Source organism: Serinus canaria, chromosome 3, assembly GCF_022539315.1.
Source record: "Serinus canaria isolate serCan28SL12 chromosome 3, serCan2020, whole genome shotgun sequence".
Lineage (NCBI taxonomy): Eukaryota > Metazoa > Chordata > Aves > Passeriformes > Fringillidae > Serinus > Serinus canaria.
The window spans coordinates 106,929,943-106,952,467 of NC_066316.1; the positions used below are offsets into that span (position 1 = coordinate 106,929,943).

At 39.2% G+C, this 22,525-nt stretch overlaps 1 protein-coding gene across 2 annotated transcripts in view; it reads left to right on the forward strand.

Annotated features, from left to right (window-relative positions):
• Nucleotides 1-22,525, forward strand: part of PTCHD4 (patched domain containing 4) — an 80,378-nt gene that overhangs the window by 51,347 nt on the left and 6,506 nt on the right. The gene's annotated exons all lie outside the window — the stretch shown is intronic.

Genomic DNA, 22,525 nt, shown 5'->3' on the forward strand with positions numbered 1-22,525 from the left:
TATCTTCTCTCTGTGTAGTGCTAGTGAGAACTTGCCTCATTTGATTGTATTGTGCTAATTGAGGAAACCTAATTTAAGAAAACTGGTCTGTAAAATCCTGCTACTTTCTTTTAACTTCAAGGTGTTGATGTTTCTCCTAAGAATGAAGCGGGTACATAAATTTATGCTGTTGTAATTTTATAACGGATGTCTCTGGCAGGTGGCACATTTTAACAAGGTTGAAAAATCCCCATGGGCTCAAAAGAAGAACTGAGAACATAACAAACATTTCATAAGGAAGCTAAATTCAATATACTTAAAAACAGAGGAAGGCTTTTTCCAGTAGCCAACTTATATATTAAATGCTTTTATTCTCAGAGGTTTTTAAAACAAAACAAAGCCCAGCCATTTTAAATGTACTTAAAAATCTTCTTTGTTCTCCTTCTATGCTGTTTTTCATCAATGTTTTTACCTCTGGTTTCCACCATAGACATACTCAAAGAGTTCTGTACAAAATTACTAAAAATGGCAGATTATTTATATTGCCTAAGGGATGTGACAGAAGAAAATCACCCCTTCCCTAATTTCCATCAGAACAGACTCATCCTTGGTACTGCTTTTTCTATGACTGGAGACCAACTTTGGATAAAATGAAGCTGAACCAATGGAGGTCTTTTGCACAGGAGCGAATCCAAAGCAATTTAAGAAATTGTAGCAGATGTACTTGGGTTTAAGACAGTATAATTGAAATGACAATTCAGAAAAGTATTTAAGCACAGACATAACTCCATCTCTGCTCATGCTTAGCTTTAAACATGCATTAAAATCCAATCACTTAAACACATGCTTAAATATTTCCCTACAGGATTCTTTCTTGAATCCCATCCTAGACTCTGAAGCAATGTTCACAGTTTATGATGTGCAATATATTTAAGTAATGTCACACTCAGAGGCATTCAGAATGGGAAACTTAAACTGGTTAGTGATATTTTAGAACAACCTTCCTGTTTATTATGCAGACTTGACTTGTGTCTCTATGATTAAGACCATTTTAACTTTTCTACTAAAAATATAATTCAAATCCCTTATTTTCTCTCAGACAGCTTCAATTACTTCAGCACTGGATTTTGAACTCTTAGGTCTGAACAGCACCATGAAAATGGTGAGGAAAATCAGGGCCCATAAAAAAAGATGGGGTAAATATTTTATGATTGAACAAGGAGTAATGGTTTGAACAGAAAGAGGGCAGATTTAGATTAGATATAATGAAGATGTTTTATCACAGTGAGGGTGGTAAAACACCAGAACTGGTTGCACAGGGATGTTGTGGATGCTCCATTCTTGCAAATATTCAAGGTGAGGTTGGACAAGGCTCTGAACAGCTTGATGGAGTTGAAGATGTCCCTGCTCATGGCAGGGAGGTAGATTAGACAACCCTTAAAGATCCCATCCAACCCAAATGATGCTGCATGGGAAACAATGTACATGGAATTTCAAAGCTGTGTTGGAATACTTTTTCTAGTCCAAAATGTTATCTCTTGAGGTTGGCCACTTTTGTTCAACATCCAAACATTTACAAAGGTCTCTCTTGAAGCATACACTAACTCAATCTATTTTTTCTTAGACTCTGAACCACAAGATTTGTGATACTTTTAGATTTCAGATCTTGCCTACACATCAGTCTCCACAAAAACCTTTTTAACAGATTAAGCTCTTTAAGGTCACCCATTACAGGGAAGACAGTGTGGAAAAATAATCTATACCCTGTGTACTGTCTAACATGATTAAGGCTTTGGACATTATTTTGAAGTAACTAAACCATAATAATTATAAAACCATTTCCTAATATTTCTCAATGAAAAGATGTCCTTGTATCCACAATTTGGAGGGTCTCCTTTTTTCTCCAGTGCCCAAAGAGAGAGCAGAGGTGATAATTTGGAACTAGATTTCCTCTTTCCTTGACTGAAGATAGGGAAAATGACCCAACACCCTTGATGTTACCTTTTCTATGGATTGATCCATTACTGCAGTAGAGGCATTTCCAGCTGAGAAAGTGTGACACGAAGTCAGGCTTCACTATAGCACTTCTGCAAGGCAGTTTGGGGGATTTGCATTTATGTTTCCTCACTTTTTTTCTTTCAAAAGCCTCAGTGGTAAGAATATAATTTGTTCAAGACATTCCCAGCTAAAGAATTTCTACATGACAACACAGGCTTTTCCCTTCAAGGGTAATGCTTGTTTGACAAAAACTAAAGAAAACAATTGACTCTGCTTTTCAGCAAACATTTGATTTTGGACAAACAAAAAAAAAAAACAAACAAAAACCCCATTTTGATTGCTAGATATCTGAAATCTTAACCAATCTGAGATTAGTTAAAAGTTCCAGCTACCTGAAACTAGAAACCATAAAAGAATTAGGGTTTCCCTTGAAAAGCTTAAACCAAAATATGAATTTTATGATGGAAAAGAGCTTTTTTTTTCTCCCTGACTCTGATAGTCAGAGCTGTTATTTTTAAACACAGCTTCTTGAAATACTGTGCAGTTTTATTCTGAATGAGATTTGCTGTGGGTGTGCAGCTGATTTTGTGGAAACACATCTACTGTGTTCACCTACATGAGTTTAGAGATAAGTTGTGTAAGACAAGAAAGTGGGATGATATTTCTTCATGCTTCAGGCTCTTCTACACCCTCACATTTCTGAACTGATGGCACTGCTGGTGCCACTACCACAACACTGCAGCTGAATACTCCTGGCTATTTTTGCAAATTAGATTTTTGTTTAGCTTAACATCAGAGAAGAGAATTTCTTCCTTCCCCCGCATTTGATTCTCTTCAGAAAACACACATTATAGTCTTTGAGCTATAAAGAACCTATGCTAATGTATCTCTAATCCTGACAGATGTCTTGGGACAATATTTCAGTAAAATATATTTACTGCCAAATGGCTTTTCAAAGGTAATGGTCCGTTGTTAAAAATGGTATTTCGTGGTAATTTGAGTTTTTCTGAATTTAGGACACTTCACCATACAAGAATATAACCTCATCAGAAAGAAAAATGAATTGCTGTGAGTGGTATGCTGCTTTAGTTTCCATTTTCTACCTTCTTGTCCATTACAGCTTGATCTGGTTTGCAGGAGAATCATACAGTGAAACAAATGTTGATTAAATCTGAGCGTTTCCCAAACCCCTTTTTATTAAAACTTGCAATGTGTTTTACTGGCATTATATCTGAAAGAGAAAAGCTTTGGGGTTCCTCTGTCTCCTCTTTTGAAAACAAATATTGGCAATCTGATCCAAGAGAGTGGGAAAAGGGAAAAGCACAAGAGAGGCCCCAAAGGTTTTCTTGCCACATGTGACACCAGTCATACAGGATTTGTCCATTGGTATTGGCAGGACGTCCTTTGTCACCTCTGCTTCTCTCAGATGACAACCCCCCCAGTAAATGTACAACCTTTTATGATTTTGAACTCATCCTAAGCACACAACCACTCTAAGATGCTGTAAATTTGTCGGCAAGATGAAATTCTAGTTTAGATCAAAGTAAAGACTTGCAGAAAATATGAAAAATTATGTTCCTTCACATCTCCACCTCATTTTTTGAAAGATTGAAAGGAGAACAAAAAAACATTCTTTTATCTCCTTTTCCACAGCTACAAATTGAGCAAAGTCTGAGATTTCTGAATTAAACTTTTCAATTTATATTTACTTTTTTGTTCTTCCTGATATATACAAGACTCTGCCAATGTTTGCTGACCTGACAGAAATGCTTTGCTGAATACTGATTGAAAACTTGACTTCCAGACATTTTAATTAAGATGGAGACTTCTTTTATTATAAGGCATACACTACTTTAGAAAAAAAACACTTTGGGGCAGTGGCATCTTGAACCAAGAACTTTCTATTGTGATGACAGCTTGTTCTTCCTGAGAATGTGTTGCAGTAAAAAAAATAAATTAGGCAATGTGATGTGCAAGATGCAGGAGGAAAGAGGTGGAGAATCTTCTTGCCTTTTGAGGAAACAGGCCAAATGTGTTAATTTTCTCTGAACTGCAATAGTGGAGAGAGGCAGGCAGCAGAGGGGAACATCACCCATAAGTGAATAGGCTAAAGAAACATCACTTATGGTGGTTCCTGGTGCCTTGTCATGCTGCTAAGGGTGACTTCCAAACATGTTCCCATAGTCCCACAAACCAGTGAGCCTTTGGATTATTCCAGTCTCCTGGAACAGAAGATCCAGTTCTTGCCTCCACAACTTTTTTATGTGGTATAAAAAAGATCATGACATGACAAAAAACCCAACTGCACTTACTTGGATTTCCTACTTGACAACTGCTGCTGTCAATATTAACTTATCTACTTTATCTGCTTCTGCTCCTGCTTTCCCTAGTCATTGTCAAATACTAAGTTTGCATATTTTCCTCTTCCTAAGTAGTAAATCTACACATGGAGGGCATCTGAATCCCTCTCCTGTGTCAAGTCTGTCATGGTAGCCCTTTCAAGGAAGCTCAAACTTCAAGTTGGCTCTTCCAAGAAGAAAGATTTTATTTCTGTGAATGGTTTCCAATTGTTGAACAATTCAAACAGCTCATCAATTTGAAATGATTCAGCCTAGTGCCAGGCCTGGGAATGAAAACATTCCAGGACTCTTAACACCAAGCTGATTGTTGGAATGCATGAGTGTAAGTTGGAAATTTCACCTGGCAGGGAAAGAACTTCGTATGGGGCTTCTGCTCCAGAAGAGTACCTGATGATGGGGAACTGGAGAGGGATGGGGGTTGTCTGACACCCCATGCAAAAGTTGCACAGGACATCATTGCCAGACCATGGTATCTGTATGAAACAATTGACATAGTCCATTTGCAATCAATGAAAGGGAATCATGACCAACAAGGGAGGAGAAAAAGATGAGAAAATCAGATTAATGAACCAGAGGAAAGAAAGTGTGGTATTAAATGAGATTTACATCTTCCCCCTCTATTTTAAAGGATAACAGGCAACTCCATCCAGAGAGGCTGCAGGATATTGCAGCCTCTCTGAAGAAGGGTTAATTTTTCTTTCTTTAAATTCTGCAAAGGGGTAGTTTATCAGCAAAGATGTTTATGGTTTGCCCATCCAGCAACATGAAAGCAAAACCCATGAATAAAACAAACATCCTCTCTAGACCTTCAAGTCAGAGAGGAAATCATTCTCAGCCCAGGAAAGGCAATTGGACATAAAGAAAACATAAAACCTCAAATGTATTTGGATATCTCAGCCCACTGATAGGTGAGGGTTAAGTTTCTCTGTACCTTAGAAGATTTAGGAAAACAATCAGAGCCTTTTTTATTCCCAAAACATCTCTACCAATCAGTTACAGGGAGGAAAAAGCGCAGGACCACTGAACTGAATTAATTATTTATTCTGACAGTCTGAACAAGCAATTGAATTGAGATAGCTTGGATGTCTCTGTTGACTAATAGGGGAGAAATATTCCAGAGTTTAAAGGCAAGGAGTGAATTGAGAGTGAGTGTTTGTTAATACATGGTTGAATTTACTACTCCAAGGAGAAGTTTATGTTATAGCTCTTTGGTTCTCATCTACAGAAAAGAATAATTTGAGAAGGCCTTAGAGTTGTTACACAGGCTCTGAAACATAAAATGCTAAGATAGTAAAAAGTTAGTGGGGAGCTCCTGAAGGTGGATAGATAAGAAGTACCTTGATCATAATTCCTATAAAAAGTACAAACTAGAGAAAAACAGGAAGAAATAAGGTAACTGGATAAAGGAACATTTTTAATGAAGACTAAAAAATAATTACACAGCATAAATCATTTATTATCACAGAAAACCTGAAAGACAACAGACTTATCCTGAGCTTGTTTTATTCTGTTTTTGTCTCTTAGTTTCAGTATTATGATGCCAACTAATTCTTGCCGAGCAGCAAAAGCTTTGAAAAAAAAATAGGCAAAATTGAAATTCTGAAATTCACAGAAGGCTGAAGAAATAAAGGATCAGCTATACACAGTACAGCAGTCTGAGGTGGTTCCCTCAGCAGGTCATTGTAGGTTCTTTCTGTAGTCAATGATGAAATATGCACTGTTGAGTCATAATTCATCTGTCCTGATTTAGAAGCCTTACTGCACTGAAATGAAAGCATTCCTCTTTTGTGGATAAAAAGTGTCTAAACAGCTCACAGTTCGTCTGGAGCTGTTCATTTGGATTACCTCACTCCACATGTTTTGTAAATGCATGAAATTCCAGGGAAGAAAATTGAGTCGATTCAATCCTAAGTAGAACTTATATGTAGCAAGGAAGCAAAAAAAATATTAGCAATAATTTGTAGCTTGGATTCCCATTCTCTTAGATTTATTTATCTCCCATCTCTGGGAGCAATGGCTGTATCCATAGCAGTTAGCAAGATTGTGCCACTGTTTATTCTTTATCCTGGAGGCCAGCTGGCATTATCTGACAACATCCATATGTTTCAATTCTCCTAGCCTTCAAAAGAGAGTGGCCATATCCAAATTTCCTATTGGGAACAGTTCCTGGCCTATAATAAATCCTCAACTGTGCCTGGGAATGATTTATGAGAGTGTTACTTGGCCCAGATGAAACCTCTCTGCCAATCAGAAATATGGCAAATAATTTTGAGGCATCCATTCCAGGGCATTTTTTAATGTAATGATATAAAGGTACCCACTGAAAATGACTGCATAGGACAGCTTTGAAAATTCAGGCTACAATGACCTGCAATATATTTCAATAGAGACAGTGGAAAAAAATACCTCAGTGCATGTTGGATTCAGCTCTGTGTTATCTTGTCTCCATTTTCAATAAAATATAAGAAGATAGTTGGGAGCTACAAGGAAGCTGATAATATAGTGAGAATGACTGACTGCTGGTGCTGATAAAGGGGAATATGTGCTGGATAACCCGAGTATATATGAATATAGGAGATACAATCAGTGGGAAATGGGCATTAAAGTGATCACTGTCAAAAACCTGAAATCAAAGCAGGCTGGAAGAACAGAAAATGACTATATGATTTATTTCTGATCTCTTTAAATAAGACATGAATCAATCACAACAACACAGAGCTACACTTATTTTTATTAGTTTATTTTTTATGTCAAGAAGAGGATAAATCTGGAGTTCTACAGTATTGTACATTGGCAGATGAGCAGTGAGGAGTCCAGTCTAGCAATGGGTGTGTCCTGACAACTCAGGCCCAGCCTCATTGGGTGTAGGTGGGAATAAGAATGTCACCATAACATGAACTAAGTATCTTGATCAATCTGGAAAAATAGACTTTCAAGGAGAGTGCCAAGGAGATTAAAATCCAGACTGGGGAGCAGTTACCACCCATCTTTCCTTAACATCATCAAGATTTTTAATCATACAGTAGTATTATTGCAAAATATAAAGTTTCTTTATAGAGGAATAGCATTAGAGTAGAAATTGCATTTGAAAATTTAAAAAAAAAAAAGGAAAAATTAGTTTTACTCTGGAACTCCAGATATGTGTATGTCTTGCGTGACAGAATTTGATTCAGCTTCTTAAACAACTTGATTCAAGATAAGGCTTTCTTGGTTCCCATTGTATCAACAGAGGCCAAAGCTGGGATTCAGCTGCTTATTGCAAATATCTTGTGCAGTTAAAGAAGCCCTGGGATATATTCTGTCTGGCCTCCTGCTGCCAAACAAAAGGACATGAAGAAACATGTATCAAAGTATCTAAACTATTAGTGACCATCTGCGTTCCCACCACTGGATTTCATCACTAGTAAACAAACACAGTCAAACACAGCTTTTCAGTTGATCCAATGTATTTAGCTTTTCCACAAATGCATTCCACTTTCAGGACTCAGTATAATTTTCCAAGAGTATGAATTTTCTAAGAGTATGAATCTAAAAGTCATGTTTGGATACCTTGAATGCTACAGCCCTGGACACCTATAGCTGGGCACGTGAATGGAGTCCCTGCTGATTTTGTGTAACCATATGCTGCCAAGCAAGAAAATGTCTCCAACCCAGCAGAGCCTGCTGAAAAAGAATTTCCAAAGGTTTGAAAGAAAATAATCTTGTAAACATTAGCAATTTTGCCCTAGAACTTGTGGAGGCAGGCCCCAGATGATGGGACTAAGAAAACATGGTACTTACCTTTAAATAGCAGCATAGTCTGAAGGATCCAGAAACTTGTAGACTGGCCAGCCTAACTGTGAAAGCCACAAAGACAGAGAGGAAGGTTGTTGAACAATCAGTTTGCAAACTCTGGTGGGATAACAAAGTAATAAGAAAGAGTTAACATGAATTTGTCAGGAGCAGGTCACATCCAATAAATCTGATATCCTTCCCTGATGAAGAATGTGATATCATATCATATATTTTCATTTTCCCATAAATAATGGGTGCCAGATCATTAGTTCATCTTCATGTGCTTTTTATGTCTTGCCTGTGTCAATTGCCTCTCTTTAATGTGTGGAACATTTCCCAGGAATATGTCATATTTTTAATTGACACCCTGCAGTAATTGCCATACCTTGGCAAGAACAAAACAAGACAATCAGATGTGATGGAAGTGATGGAAGTATTGCCACCATAAGAAATTGCTCATATCTTTGAGGCATTCCCCCTTCTTGAATGACAGTTCTACACCTGTGTCTATCGTGGGTAATATTTCCCAAGTAATAAAGAACTGCTGCAGTCAGTCATTGATGTTATCAGCCAGATTTCCTCAACACCTAGACTGGTATTCAGAATGCTGTGATCACTAAACTACACTGATATCAAAGGGGTACAGAGGAAAAAACAAAAATTCTTGATTTACAGAAAAAAAACAACAACATTCAAAAGCCCCATTTAGAGCAAAAAGAACTGTTCAGTAAAATGACTCATGAAGAGCCAAAATCCTGAGGATTTACTATGAAAGTTATTGACTAGAATTTGTGAAAGCCCAAAGCCTCACTCTTAGTGCTTTTCTGTTAGAGGTATTATAAGATAAATGTCTACAATGTTCAGTGGTTTTTCCCACCTCAGAATTATCATGGTGGACTTTTCAGGATGGGCTTCTAATCTATTCTCTTACATGAAACCTGCAGCAAATTATAGGTTGGCTTGCAGCAAATTTTTAAGGAGATAAAAAGATGCTTAAATATTAAATTAGCTTGGTGCACACATCTTTCTCTGCATATAGCCTGCCAGTGCTTCTTCAGCAGTTTTAGTTTAAAGAAATTCTCAAGAAAATTGTTAAGGTGACATTTGTGAAGTTGAGTGTAATAAATTTTCATAAGTTTCTGAGTGAAAATTGTCAAATGTCAATACATCTACATAGGCATACATAGAGGAATTTTCAAAATTGTCTTTGAGCTAGAAGGAGAAATTACTTAGATGTCTATCAGTCAGTTCAGATGTCTACATGCATTTTTAATTACCTCTTTAATGTTAAGAGTGACTAAAATGTCATCTCACCTAGAGTTATCAGCTCGAAAATTAAACTTCTAGACTCCCCCAACAGTTGGTGATGTGAAGTAGGTGTCCCCAGAGAATCCATCCCACCTATTTTAAGATCCAATTAATCATTTCTTTGTCTAAAGAGGAAGCTCAGGTGCCTATCCTTGTCTCAATGCCTTTGAAGACTAAACAACAAATATCAGGACATACCATGTTCATCCTTGCAGAGAAATCAGCTGGGGACAGGAGCTGAGGGACCATTGAGCTGGGTCCTTCCTGTTTTACTTAATTATGGACTGAAAAATGAAAGTGAACAAGCTGAGCATGTCAGATGTTGGAGCAGGAGTGTGTGTACTAAAGTACCTAGAATTCATTTGGAAGGGTTTACTGAGGCTGTTCTCTTGCAAAGAAATGCCTAGGTTCTTCTCACAACTCTCTCCACATTTCTTTGAAAAGTCTACCAACTTACATTTAATCACCCAGGGATTTTCTTTAGAAGTTCTTCATGCATTTGTAAAATTCAGGCTCAAGTTGAAGCATCTCAGTTGGAGCGTCTCAACTTTGAAAAACTTGCATCCAACTCTCCTTCCCTTTCTTGCCAGAAAAAGACAAAATAAAAAGAGAATGGCTTTGACATAAAATGTTCAATTTGGCCTGAATCCCTTTTTTAGAGTCTTGGGGAAAAAAAAACAGCAAAAGAAATGAAAGAAAGCCCAACAATAACAAATGATGAAAAGTATCTCCTTCCTGTCAGTAGGCCAATGGAAGGAGCACCTACACTTGCTTAGATCCAGTTCCAGCATTAATTCTCTGTCTACCTGAGAGAATTAGTGCCCACTTGGTTCACAGTCCAGCACAGTCTCTTCATCACCATGCAGCAGAAGCATTCTGGGGGATGCTGTGCCTATCCAGGCACTGTTATTCAGTCCTGGCAATATTCCTTAAATCAGCTATTGATTTGGGATGTCACTGGGTTTAGTCCCGGATGAGTGACATAGTCCTCAAATGAGACCTCAAATTCTCTGCTCTCTTACTTTGTCTCATCTGCCTTGATTTAGGCATTTAAAGGCACTTTTAAAGCCAACTCCTAAGAACGTGAAAGGAAAGTGTTATGTGTTTCTATAAAACAAAAAAAAAAACAACAAAACAACCTGGCATATTTGAACTCTGTAAATTTATTGCAAACCAAACTTTATGGTGCAAGACAGTAACTTGTACCAGCAATAGCATGGCCAGCATGACCAGGGCAGTGACTGTCCCCTGTGCTGGGCACTGGTGAGGCCACACCTCAAATCCTGTGTTCAGTTTTGGGCTCCTCATGACACGAAAGACATTGAGGGGCTGGAGTGTGTCCAGGGAAGGGAACTGGAGCACAGGTCTGATGAGGAGCAGCTGAGGGAGCTGGGAAAGGGGCTCAGCCTGGAGAAAAGGAGGCTCAGGGGGGACCTTCTCACCCTCTACAACTCCCTGACAGGAGGGTGCAGCCAAGTGGGGGTCAGCAATAAGGCAAGAGAAAACAGCTTCAAGTTTCACCAGGGGAAGTTTAGATTGGATATTAAGAAAAATTCCTTCACTGAAAGAATGGCCAGGCATTGGAACAGGCTGCCAAGGGAAATGATGGGGCCATGTTCCCCAGAAGCGTACAGAAATGTGTGGATCCAATGTTAGAGACATGGTTTAATAGTAGACATTGCAGTGCTGATTTAATGGTTGGACAATCTGAGATGTCTTTCCCAACCTCAACAAGAGGTTATTCCAGAGTCAGACATAAAGGCAACAATTCAATCCTGAAAGAACAAAGATAAAAAAAAATTCCACCAAGATTTTTTATAGTTCTATATCTACTCTCAAATAAGACTAAGACACTCTTTTCAATGCTGAATACTTACCAACAAGGCTAAAGAAATTCTTTCACTTTAATATAAAAAGAGAGGTAGGTGGGAAGAAGACATGAAGAGCAGAGATAGAAATTGATGCATATAAACACAATAAAAAGGTTTGCAGTTATATAATTTTATAACCTGCTTCTTCTAGTGAATATTCAAGTGAAATTGTACCTGTGCAGGTTAGAGCCTCTCCAAAGTCCATTTTCAAGGGATAGTGTTTGTGGTGTGAAAGTGTAAACAAGTACCCTGGCTAAGTAACCTGAGAGAATAGGCCAAAAAGGACCCTTGACTTAAGTATCTTCTATACCCTCATTTTTTAGTTTAGATTCTTCATTCTTGTGGTTCAAGAACTTAATAGTGCTGCTTTCCTTGAATGAAAGCTTGTGATTTCCATCAGAAGTTTGCCTTCTGTTTGAGGCAAGCTCTGGGCTAACTGACCAGCGTTAATTATTTTGCTCTTGGAGAAAAAAAGGGTGACAGAGAAGTGAGATCATTCACAGCAAGGCTGGGTTAAGTTTTCTAACAAGCTGCAAGAACCAGGGGAAGTCACCAAGTGCCAGGGGACACCTTTCAACTAGGGATTGGACCCTGGAGAAGAAGAAAATTACACCTGAACAAACTAATCTGCACAAAGAAATTGAGAAAGTTCTGCCAACCACCTAAGCTAGAAGAAAAAAGGAGAAAAAAGGTCAATATAGGAGAATGAGCATTTTAGGTCTTATTCTTCTTAGTTCATATCTGGGAGCTCAGAAAACAGACAAAGAGGAGATATATGAATCCATCCTGCCTACATCTGGGCTGCTGACAAGTCTACCTGGACACACCAACTCCCAGTCTGCTGTTCCAGAAGTGATAAAATCTGCCATCATCGTCGTTCTGTTAGTGATAAAGGCAAAGAAGCATTTTCTGCAGAATTGTTTGTGAGAAAATTAATTGACAGCAGGCTTCTTGGCAGTTTGCAACCATAACATTTGTATGATCTGCTGATGCCACAGTTTTATTCCCTGCTAATCAGATATTGCTCTCTTTACTGTGCAAGGGCATCTCTTGTAGCCATTGTTGGCATGCAGAAGGCAGACCTCGTAACAGCAATAATTCCACAACATCTTTCTGTCTATATGGGCACATATTGTCTCAGAACACTCCATGGAGACAACCCCAACACACCACAGCCAAAATGTGACCATCTGCTTGATCACTTCATGATGTGGAAATTCAGCTTTGCCAACCATTTCCTTGGATCCAGTACAAATCCCTACCTCACCAAAGGAGCCAGTTCCTCAGAGATAATTGTGGACTTTATTTATACACACCTGGATTGATCCCACCTGGCATAAATGAGTTGCCAACATCTGAAGCTCCGTCTCCTTGAGCTTCCTCTGGGTCAGTAGAAAGAGACAGACACCTGTAGATTTCCAGATAGACAAGATATCTAGGTTGTCCTAGATTTGAAGGGCAAGGGGGATAATACCTTCCCTGCACATGACAAGCTGTGGGATGGTACACCAGGATTAGAGGGATCCAGTGCTATCCAGGACCCTCAGCTTGCTGCTCTGAGATAAGCTGGGTACACTGGAGAGTACTTACAGAAAATCTGAAATCATACAGAAACAAGCCAGTCTCCTGAGGTAACAGAAGCCAAAAGGGAAATATCAGGGAAATATTTCTAAGGAATTAAGAGGTGTTCCTTTAGAAGCCCAGCTAAAGTGCCTCTACATGAATGCCTTTACACCCAGCATAAGTAACAAAATGGAGAAGTTGGAAGCCACCATGCTTTCAGAAAGCTGTGACCTAGAAGCCATTCCTGAAACTTGGTGGGATGAATCCCATGACCAGAGCATGGCTATCAGTGGCTAAAGGCTGTTCAGAAGAGACAGAAGAGGAAGCAGAGATGGAGGAGATGTGGGTCACGTGAAGAGACAAGATAAGCCCCTGAACTTTAGGCAGATAAATTTCCAGCTGTTCAAGAAGCTCATCCATACAACCCCGCAGGAAACTGTCCTTAGGGAGCAGAACAGAGCTAGAGGATCTTTAAGGATATCTTCCACAGAGCACAAGACCTGGCACTCCCAAGGAGCAAGAAATTAGGAAAGGAAGGCAAGAGACGAGCATGGCTGAGTGGGGTCACACTAAAGGCAAAAAGAAAATCTACAGGCAGTGGGAGCAGGGCCAGGTGCCCTGGAAAGATTATGGGACACACTCAGTTGTGTAAGGGTGGGGTGAGGAAGACCAAGGGAGCTGTGCTTGGCTAATGGCACAAAGACTAACAGGAAGGGCTTCCACAGACATGTTGGCCAGAAAAAGAAGGTCAAATAAGGCATAACCCCTTGACAAAAAATGCTGGCAAACTGGTAACACCAGGCCAGGAGAAGGCTGAGGCACTCAGCAGCATTTCTGCCTGAGAAAACAGCACAGGACTGCAGTGATCTGGTGCTAGAACAGCAGAACTCCATGTCCATGGCTATGTGAAGCTTTTATCTTCCCATTTAAAATGAAAATATACTTATCATTAGCATTTCATATGAAAAAACAACTTTAAATCTAAAATGATATTACAAACATGCAGATTGTGCAGCAATTTTTTCAGTGGGAACATTTTATGGGAACATTTGCTGTTTTCATTACTGCTTTTCTTGAAAAAAATACATTTCAAAATCATAGAAACAAAAAATGGTTTGGGTTGGAAGGGACCTTAAAGATCAGCTAGTTCCAACACCCTGCCAGGGCCAGGGGCACCTTCCACTTTCCACACAGGGGATATTTTACAGACTGCAGATAAAACTGTTTTAAGAAAAAGAATTTTAATATTCCTTGCTGAGAAGTTTTTGTATTTTGCCAGAGTATTCTGGTTTGTATTTAGCAATCTTTTAAGCTTGCACTGTGCAGTTGGAGCCTTATGAATGAAAAGACCATTATAACAACCATTTATCAGCTTGAGAGATATAGACTGAAACGGTACAAATTTCTGGCTCAGTCTTATAATGATAACTCATGACAATATCTAAAATCATTTTTAGTTCTTTAAAACTGAAGGGAAAGAGCAATTTGCTATGTCATCGCTGGGATGAATGGGCAACATTCTCAGAAGCAATCAACTAAAATAAACTGATATATAGGTTCCTGTAGGAGGCAAGCAATCTTAAAATCTCTTTCTAAAACAAAACATAACTTTCCATTCTGTTCCACACTTAAATTGCAGTGATTTACAAATATAGTTCATTTTATATTTATTATTATTTGCCTTTCTGAGTAAATTCAGGGTAGTGAGAGCACATAGTGAAGTGCTTCTCACAGTGCTTTGCTGACATAAAATTAATGAAACTAAGCATTCCATAAGATCAGTGATTCATTGGGAACAGCCAGCACCTTGCTCCTGGCATAGATTATAATTTTCTTCCTTCTGAGCTTTGCAAGCAAAATCTTTTTTGGAAGCAGACTTATGAGGCTGCTTCTTTCCAGATTTTTTACATCTCTCAGTTCCTGTACCAAGCTATTGAATGGAATTTGGGATCTGGGTTTGGGAAATCTCTGCCTTACTCCCATTGCAATGACAATGCAACATTTTAAAATGTATCAAAAGCACTGAAAAGTAAGGGTTTGAAGTAGTTTGATCCAGTAGTTTCCTCATTCCCCCTTTCTCTTTCACAGTGTTGAGCATTCTTTAGGGGGGTAATCAGACTTTTTAGAGATGAAGGACAGCTGGAGCAGTGTCTCAGATGGAAAGAGAGGCAGAGATCACCTCCCCAGTTCCTGTTGCCATGCTGCTTTTAATGGTCAGAGAAATCAATGAATGCACACAGTGAAGGCAAGTGGGAGTGATGGGCTCAAAACAGCAGAGGGTTTGGTCCTAAAGCAGCAGGGACACCCTGTTGTGTCAGTCACCCTATAAAGTAAAGCAGCCCCTGGCCCTACCACCAGCCGAGGCTGTTTTCAACCAGTGAAGCCATTGCTATAAAAATCTGATAAACTGAAATAGCACACTGTGCTTTCTGACATGTCCATGGCTATGTGAAACTTTCATCTCCCCATTTAAAATGAAAATAAACTTATCATTACCACTTCATATGAAATAACAATGATAAATCTAAAATTTAAGTTTTTAGACACCTCCCCCCCCAAATTTATAGATATAAACATGGTACTTCAACAGAACTCAGAAATTCAACATCAATGTGATTTTTTGCACTTGCAGTGGCAGAACAGCATCACCCTTTGGCCACAGCCTTTACTAGAAAACAGAACAGAGCCAGGGCTGTGACTTTCTGTACAATATTAAATTTTTTGCATGCTCCCTGGCATGCTTTTTCTCTGTCCATGGCACTTTCCCAAATAATTCCCAGGTGCAAATTAAGGTTTGTGCATGGCCACTCTGTTCTAAAGGATAAAGGAGTAACACACCATAGTTTACATGCTTAAATTGCACCAGCTGGACTCTGTGACAGAAAATTAACCCTAGAAATAATTAATTCATTAGAATGGATGCAGATTAGGAATCTCCAGTGACCTCCATAGGGATGTTTGCGCAACAAAAGGTTAATCAATGAAAGCACTACTTCTCCTGACTCCTTGATGTGCTAGGGGAACACTAGCAAATGTTCAAACTATTCTTATGTTCAAATTTTTTCCCATCTGAAACTATGGATGTTCAAAATAATAATGGGAAAAGGGAGGGCAGCCAGCTGACTCTCTGCTCTTAGTATTCTAAACAAAAACAACTCTCCCCAAAACAGAAAGGTGTCTCATATATCTTGTAGCAGGACTAAAATTTAGCCTTAAATTCTCAGAGTTTAGCTAGAATAATAATTAAGTGAAAAGCTTAATGATCATCCAGCTGGGATGGACTGCTAAAGGTCAGGTTTCAGACACATTAATGAGCTGCTAAATGCTGCTAACTGGAAGAGGCTTTTTTTTAAGTCCTGCACAAGCCAACACACTCATGTTTTTGATGGCAACACTGAGCATATCAGATGGCTATGGGAGTTTTGCCATGAAATGAAAGCTCCTCTTGTGCTTTATTTGCAACCATTTCAGCAGAGTTTATGAGAAGCAGCTTGAAGGTGAGGCCATGTCCTACAAAACTGAGAAAGAGCTTTTTTGGTCTAATTCCATCTTGTCATGGAGTCCTCTGGTCAGTGATTTTGGGAATGAATCAGAGCCTTGTAGGGTAGGAGTTCTTCACTGGTGACAGCCCTGACTCTTGGAAAGGCTGAAAAACGACATGGTAAGGAGTCAAGGGCTCACAGGAAAAGCAGCTGTCATGTGCTATCTTAAAAATTGGGAAAGCAACATATTTTAATAAATGTCTATGAGTCTGCATGGTTTACTTCTTCTATGTCTTGGTCCAACACCAAAGGTATGAATTTCCAAAGTAAGACATATACATTGATTGATTGATTGATTGATTGATTGATTGATTGATATCAGGTTTTAAGCATATAAATACCAATAAAAATCCTTGATACATGAGAACAGCAAGGCTTAGCAATGCCAAGGGCTTGCTGTTGGATCCTTCTGATGGTTCAAAACTAGACAGTTTAAAGCTAGATTAAAACCGGATTTCTTTTTGCCTCAATTTCCCTGCCATAAAATTGGTCTAATACCCACAACAATCTGACAGAGGTCATGGTATTCATTCATAGATATAGTGCATAAGGGAATCAATGCATGCACTGCTATGTCATCCTACAGCAAAATAATCAATTTTTAATCACTGCTGTGCACAGGTGCCAAGGGTAAATGGGACCTGAGACAGAGGCAGGTATTTGTATCAATTCAAAGCTAGGTTTCTAAATGGTATTGCTACAATACTAAAATTAGTAAAGTAAACAACTTAAACACCAGATTTAAGGGCCCGATGAGCTGCACAACTTTAAGTCATGCTTCTCATGCATTTGGATTTTAATGCAGTCAGCCCCATGACTACAAAAGAACATAAATAAAATCATTCAGACTGATTCGGGCCAAAGGGTTTATCTAGCTCAGCATCCTATTTCTGATAGCAAGTGCTTTAAAAATGGGAATTTCAACAGATCAAGCATCAAGTCATATTCTCCCAAAACACTCCCCAAGGCTCCTGCTGCTTCTTGGTTCATTGACTTGTATGTCCAAATAAGTTATCTCTGACTTTAATGACCCTTTCTGTGCAATTTTCCTCCATGAATGTGTGCAAGTTTTTTTAACTTGCTGAATGGTCCATATTAGTGTTACAGGGGTTTGAACCAATTTGACACAAATGTAGCTGCAAGCTGTGGAGCAGCAGGCAGAGCATCAATGTGTGTTGCAGTTTTCATTTTTCAATGAAACTGCATAAAGAAATTTAAGGAGAATGATTTTATTCCAGTTGTCAGATAAATAATTTCTTCTCTCTTTGGTTCATTTTGCTTTTAACCCCTTGTCTAACGAGAGAAAACCCTTAGGTCCAAGGAAAGTTTTTTGTCTGTGAAGAGATGTGCTGAGCACCTTTATAACCATTTGGTAGCTTGTCTAAATGAATTCTTGCCTCTACTGCATTGCCTGTCACTGCTGTCTGATAAATAGTAGATAGGTAACCTACACATCCTGTATTGGCAACCTGGCTAAATTTATAGGGACACACTGGGAATGTGGGGGAGGGCTGCTGCACCCCCAGAGCGCTGCTGTGTGAGCAGCTCAGTTTGTGTTCAACAGAGCAGGGCAGCAACCACGTTGCTGCATCAGCTGCTTGGCAGCTGCCTGTGATCTGGAGCAGCCAGATGTGAGGATGTGGGGATGTGGGGATGTGAGGATGTGGGGATGTGGGGATGTGAGGATGTGGGGATGTGGGGATGTGGGGATGTGGGGATGTGAGGATGTGGGAATGTGGGGATGTGAGGATGTGAGGATGCTTCCCAGCCTGAGCAGTCCCACTGGTGGAACAGCCTGAGCCCGAGCCCTGGTGCTGCAGTGATCCCAGTGCTGCCCCAGGCTTGGCAAGGGCAGCAGAGCAGCCTTCTCCCATGCTCCTGTGCAGTGCAGGAACGGGGCTTTTTAGGAAGGGAAAGGGAGATTTAATACCTATTTTTCAAGTTGCTGAGTCAGTCCCTGTATTTCCTTCACTCCCAGCAAACAGAAGCAAAAGGTCCATGTCACCTCCCACTCTGCCTTCCCGTCCCTTTTCTGAAGTAAACAAATGTCAGCAAATCCTGCACTAACAACAGTGTTAAAAATACCACCCTGTCAGCAGACAGGTTCATTCCCTTTGTCTGAAGCTCTCTCTTCATTGCAGTAAAGGTGTGCTGTTACATCAAGATAAGCAGTCTAGGTGGAAATCTCCGTGTCCAGGGGAGGAACAGAGATGCTGTGCTCTGCACCACAGTAATCACCAGCTGGAGTAATTTCCAAGTAGGAATTATTAGTGTAGGAATTTTGACAGGATTTGACCAGATAACTATCAAGGTAGAGGCTAGCCCTGCTTTACTCAGCTGGAACTTGTCCCTGGGGTAGCAATTGAAAATGAGCTACTTCAGCCAAGATGCAGCACTCACTCTCTTTTAGTGTGTTTCAAACCAAGATAACCCCAAAACCAGCTCCACACTCAGTGAAAAGATGATGCCCCATTTGATTTTGGGGATGTATGGAAAATATTCGTGATTAGAGTGATTATATCCCTTTCAAAGGGATATAATCACTCTAAACCCCTCACAAAGCCTTTCCCAGGTGATTTTCCCTCTGTTCCAGGAAGGGGATCTTGGTTGTTACAATGAATAACTTCACTGGGAAAAGTTGAAGAATGAACTTTTTCTGCTCATTGCTTGTTATGTCAGGAATCTTGCAGTTCAGAGACTTCAGATTGTGCAGACAAAGGGATCTTGTCACTGAAAGGTAAAAATTTCCTCCTTTCACAATTGGGTCCTACCACTGATAACATTATACACTTACCTCATGGATAAAACTCCAGGAATTTGTGCCTACAATCAGTGCTTCACTCTCTTCATTTGCTCAAATTTACAAAGGCACAGGTCATTTTTTGGACATGTATTTTTTTCACATCTATTTATTTCTCTGGTTATTTAACCATTTTTCTTTGAAGAAGCTATTATTGCTCCATCTTTGCCAGAAAGCAGAAAATGATCAAATGCATAATTTCTATAATGATTCAAGATTACTTTTTTTGGATTCCAGAATCTACACTCAATTGAAGCAGTTTTCTGTCCTGAGTCTCACTGGTACCTTATTCTTTTGGATGTTACTGGATTATCAAATCCAGGTGATAAAATGTTCCGATCAGTGCCACAAATTCATCCTATGCTTTCAGCCTAAATAAGTGCATAATAAATTCATTTAAGACTTGATCTAAATTCATTACCTTTTCTTCTATATATGTCACTTAGATGCTCATCAATAAATAGCTGTTTCCATATGTGCAGTTCTTGCTTACAATGTTCATTAAAAGGCTTAAATGAGAAACAGCAAAAGCATTTTAATTCATTGCTAAGCACAGCAGAAAACTAAGCAGGATTCCAACTTTATGTACAATTTGCAAGCCATATATATTAGCTCAAACGTAAATCTCCCTTAATGAGATGTGCAGCCCGATTATTAACCACATCCATTGAAACATTCCACATGTTCAGCTCTATTTCAGTGCAGGGGGGTGCTACTTAATATTTCTGTTCCTTCAAAAAAGAACACTCTTGGCATGAAAAATTGTAAAATTCTACCTTAAAATGAGCTGCAGCAACCTTGAATACAAAGAAGTGTCATTACAATTTAGTTAGAAACATGTTTGTGTCTGGACTAACAGGTCTTTGGCTTATCTCCAGGGCTCATCCTGGGCTTCTACCCAGGGATGCTTATGGAGAAGCTCTGGAAATGTCTTTTGAATAAGGAAGATCCAAAACTGGATGAGATTCAAAATCAGAGATGCCAAATTCTTGTTAGCTTTAATTATTCTTAATTTAAGTCAAGATCAAGGTCCCACTATGGTGGTCTCTGTGTAAACTGGGATAACAGTGTTTGCCTCCAAAACGAAAGACAGAAACTGATGAAATATCAAGGATGTGCCAGAGGGATGTGATGTGTAAGTAAATGATCTCCATGTGATTTAGCTCAGTTCCCATAGTTGCTTGCTTATGTTTGGGCTTCTGTGTGTAGTCTGGGACATTTATTTTAAGTTGGATTGGAAAGGGTAGAATAAGGGGGCTGTTGAGGTCTGTGGACTGAATTACCTGAAGAGGGAACATATCAGAAAGGAGATTAAAGAGCATGAACCACCACTTGTAATCTGTGTTTCCAACAGATGAGTGTTCATCTAATTTATATCTTGGTGTTTCTTAGGAGGTTGGAAGGCAAGGGAGGAACTACAGCTGTGACTGCTACATCCTTACACCATTTTCTTCCTGTACAGGTGTCTACAGCTGGGCTGTGGTTGGGAAGTTGGCAGCATTTAATGGGAACAGCGCTAGTCTGATACTGATCTTTTCTGAAATGCAATTATACAGCCAACTGCAGACAGAATCAAATGTTTGCCTCTCTCCTCACTGCTCCTCAGCCTCAAACAGTCATGGGGTTGCTCTCTGCCAGGCTTCCCCAAAATGTCTGTGAAGAGACCAAAGTTTTTATGTTTTGTCTCATTGGAAATTCTCAGAATTATAAAAAGGCTTTCAGAAGTGCTCATGCAAGCAGAGATAAATACAATTACTCAAAGTACACGTGAAGAAACAGGATATTTATTTCTGTATATTTAACAGAAGTGCCCCATGATGCACTGCTACTTTTTGAATGAGGTTTATATTGTAATGGGGATACATCAAAATTTGGAAGCTGGAAGAATTGATGTGTTCAGTCATATGGCAAAGTGGCCATAGTCTGGTAGAAATATTTTTAAGGAAATAAAAGTATCTATTATATAAAACTGACTTTGCTGCTGATATTTGTGGTGGATTTAAGTGCATTTTCTGTGTTTATCAGAAGTGGTAATATCTAGCAATAATGAAATCTCTTGTGCAGCACTGGAGATTTCCCTGAGGCTTCTGTCACTAAAGATGAGGGTCAGCTGGCTGAGGTTTCATTGCACTTGGTTAAATAGTCTTTCTATAAAACCCAGCTTTTTAAATTAGAGAATTTATTATGATAGAGGTCTGTTACTTAAAAGAAGAATTCTACCCAGAATACTTTTCAAGACAGAAAGGCACAGCAGGGTGTAAAACCCCTCTGTCAGCATTTCTGCATAATCTGGTTAGAGAAGAAATGTGCATGTAGTGACCTCACAGGAGAATGGACCTAGAAAAGATTTAATTTCTCTGTTTAAATGCTTTTAATTATCATCAAATGTCATGTACAAAATGAAATAAAGTATAACATTAGTGAAAACAAAATATCTGCAGGAGCTTCAGCTGGAGACCTTGACTGAACTTCATTTTTTTGCTGCAGTTGCTGAAAGCGCTGTGAAGATATAAATACTGTGATACCACTGAAAATTCCTGTTGCTCAAGGAGACTCCTCCCTTTGGACAATGCTACTCATCAGTGCATCACTGCCACAGTTAGACCTCTATCCCCAAAGCCTGAACCATTCCAGGCATTTTACTGGCAGGATGAGGTTGGAGTTCACCTCCAGTAGGAGCAAACCAGTGACCACCATGAGAGTGGTTTAGTTCCTCAGCTGCCTCATCAGACCCTCCCAGTTACCGCTAAAGCAGCACAACAGCCAAAGCAAAACTGAGTAAAGAAGAAATAGTCAACAACCCAACTGTGTGAATAACTCAATTACAATCATTTTGCAAGTACCTAGAGAGATGTAAAATTAAAACCATTTTTTTCCTGCCTACATTTTAGATTAGTTTGAAAACATACTCTCTATCTTTTCCTTCTCCTTAATCAAGCTGGGAATTACTCAGTGTTGTGATTAGGGTCCACAACACTGAGTTAGCTGGATGCATTGTGCTGAGATTTACCTTTATGGAATGGGGTCTAGATTAAGGTACACATTTCCTACTGCTACCTAAAGTATGACCAAGCTTCAAATTTTCTCTGCCTTCTACATCAAAATCCCTAAAGATTTACTGACTTTTCATAAAGAAGTGGTTTAATAATTTTTTTTCTATTGCTTCTTCCCTCCCTGAGATGCAGAGAGTCCTTGGTGACCGTGATTAATTTTCTTAATCTCTGTGCTTCAGTTTTTAAATGTAAGTGGGGATACCAATATTAATGATACTAATATTAGTGATTTAGCAGAAGAACAAATGCATCCTACACTGCACTGTGTTGAGATGCA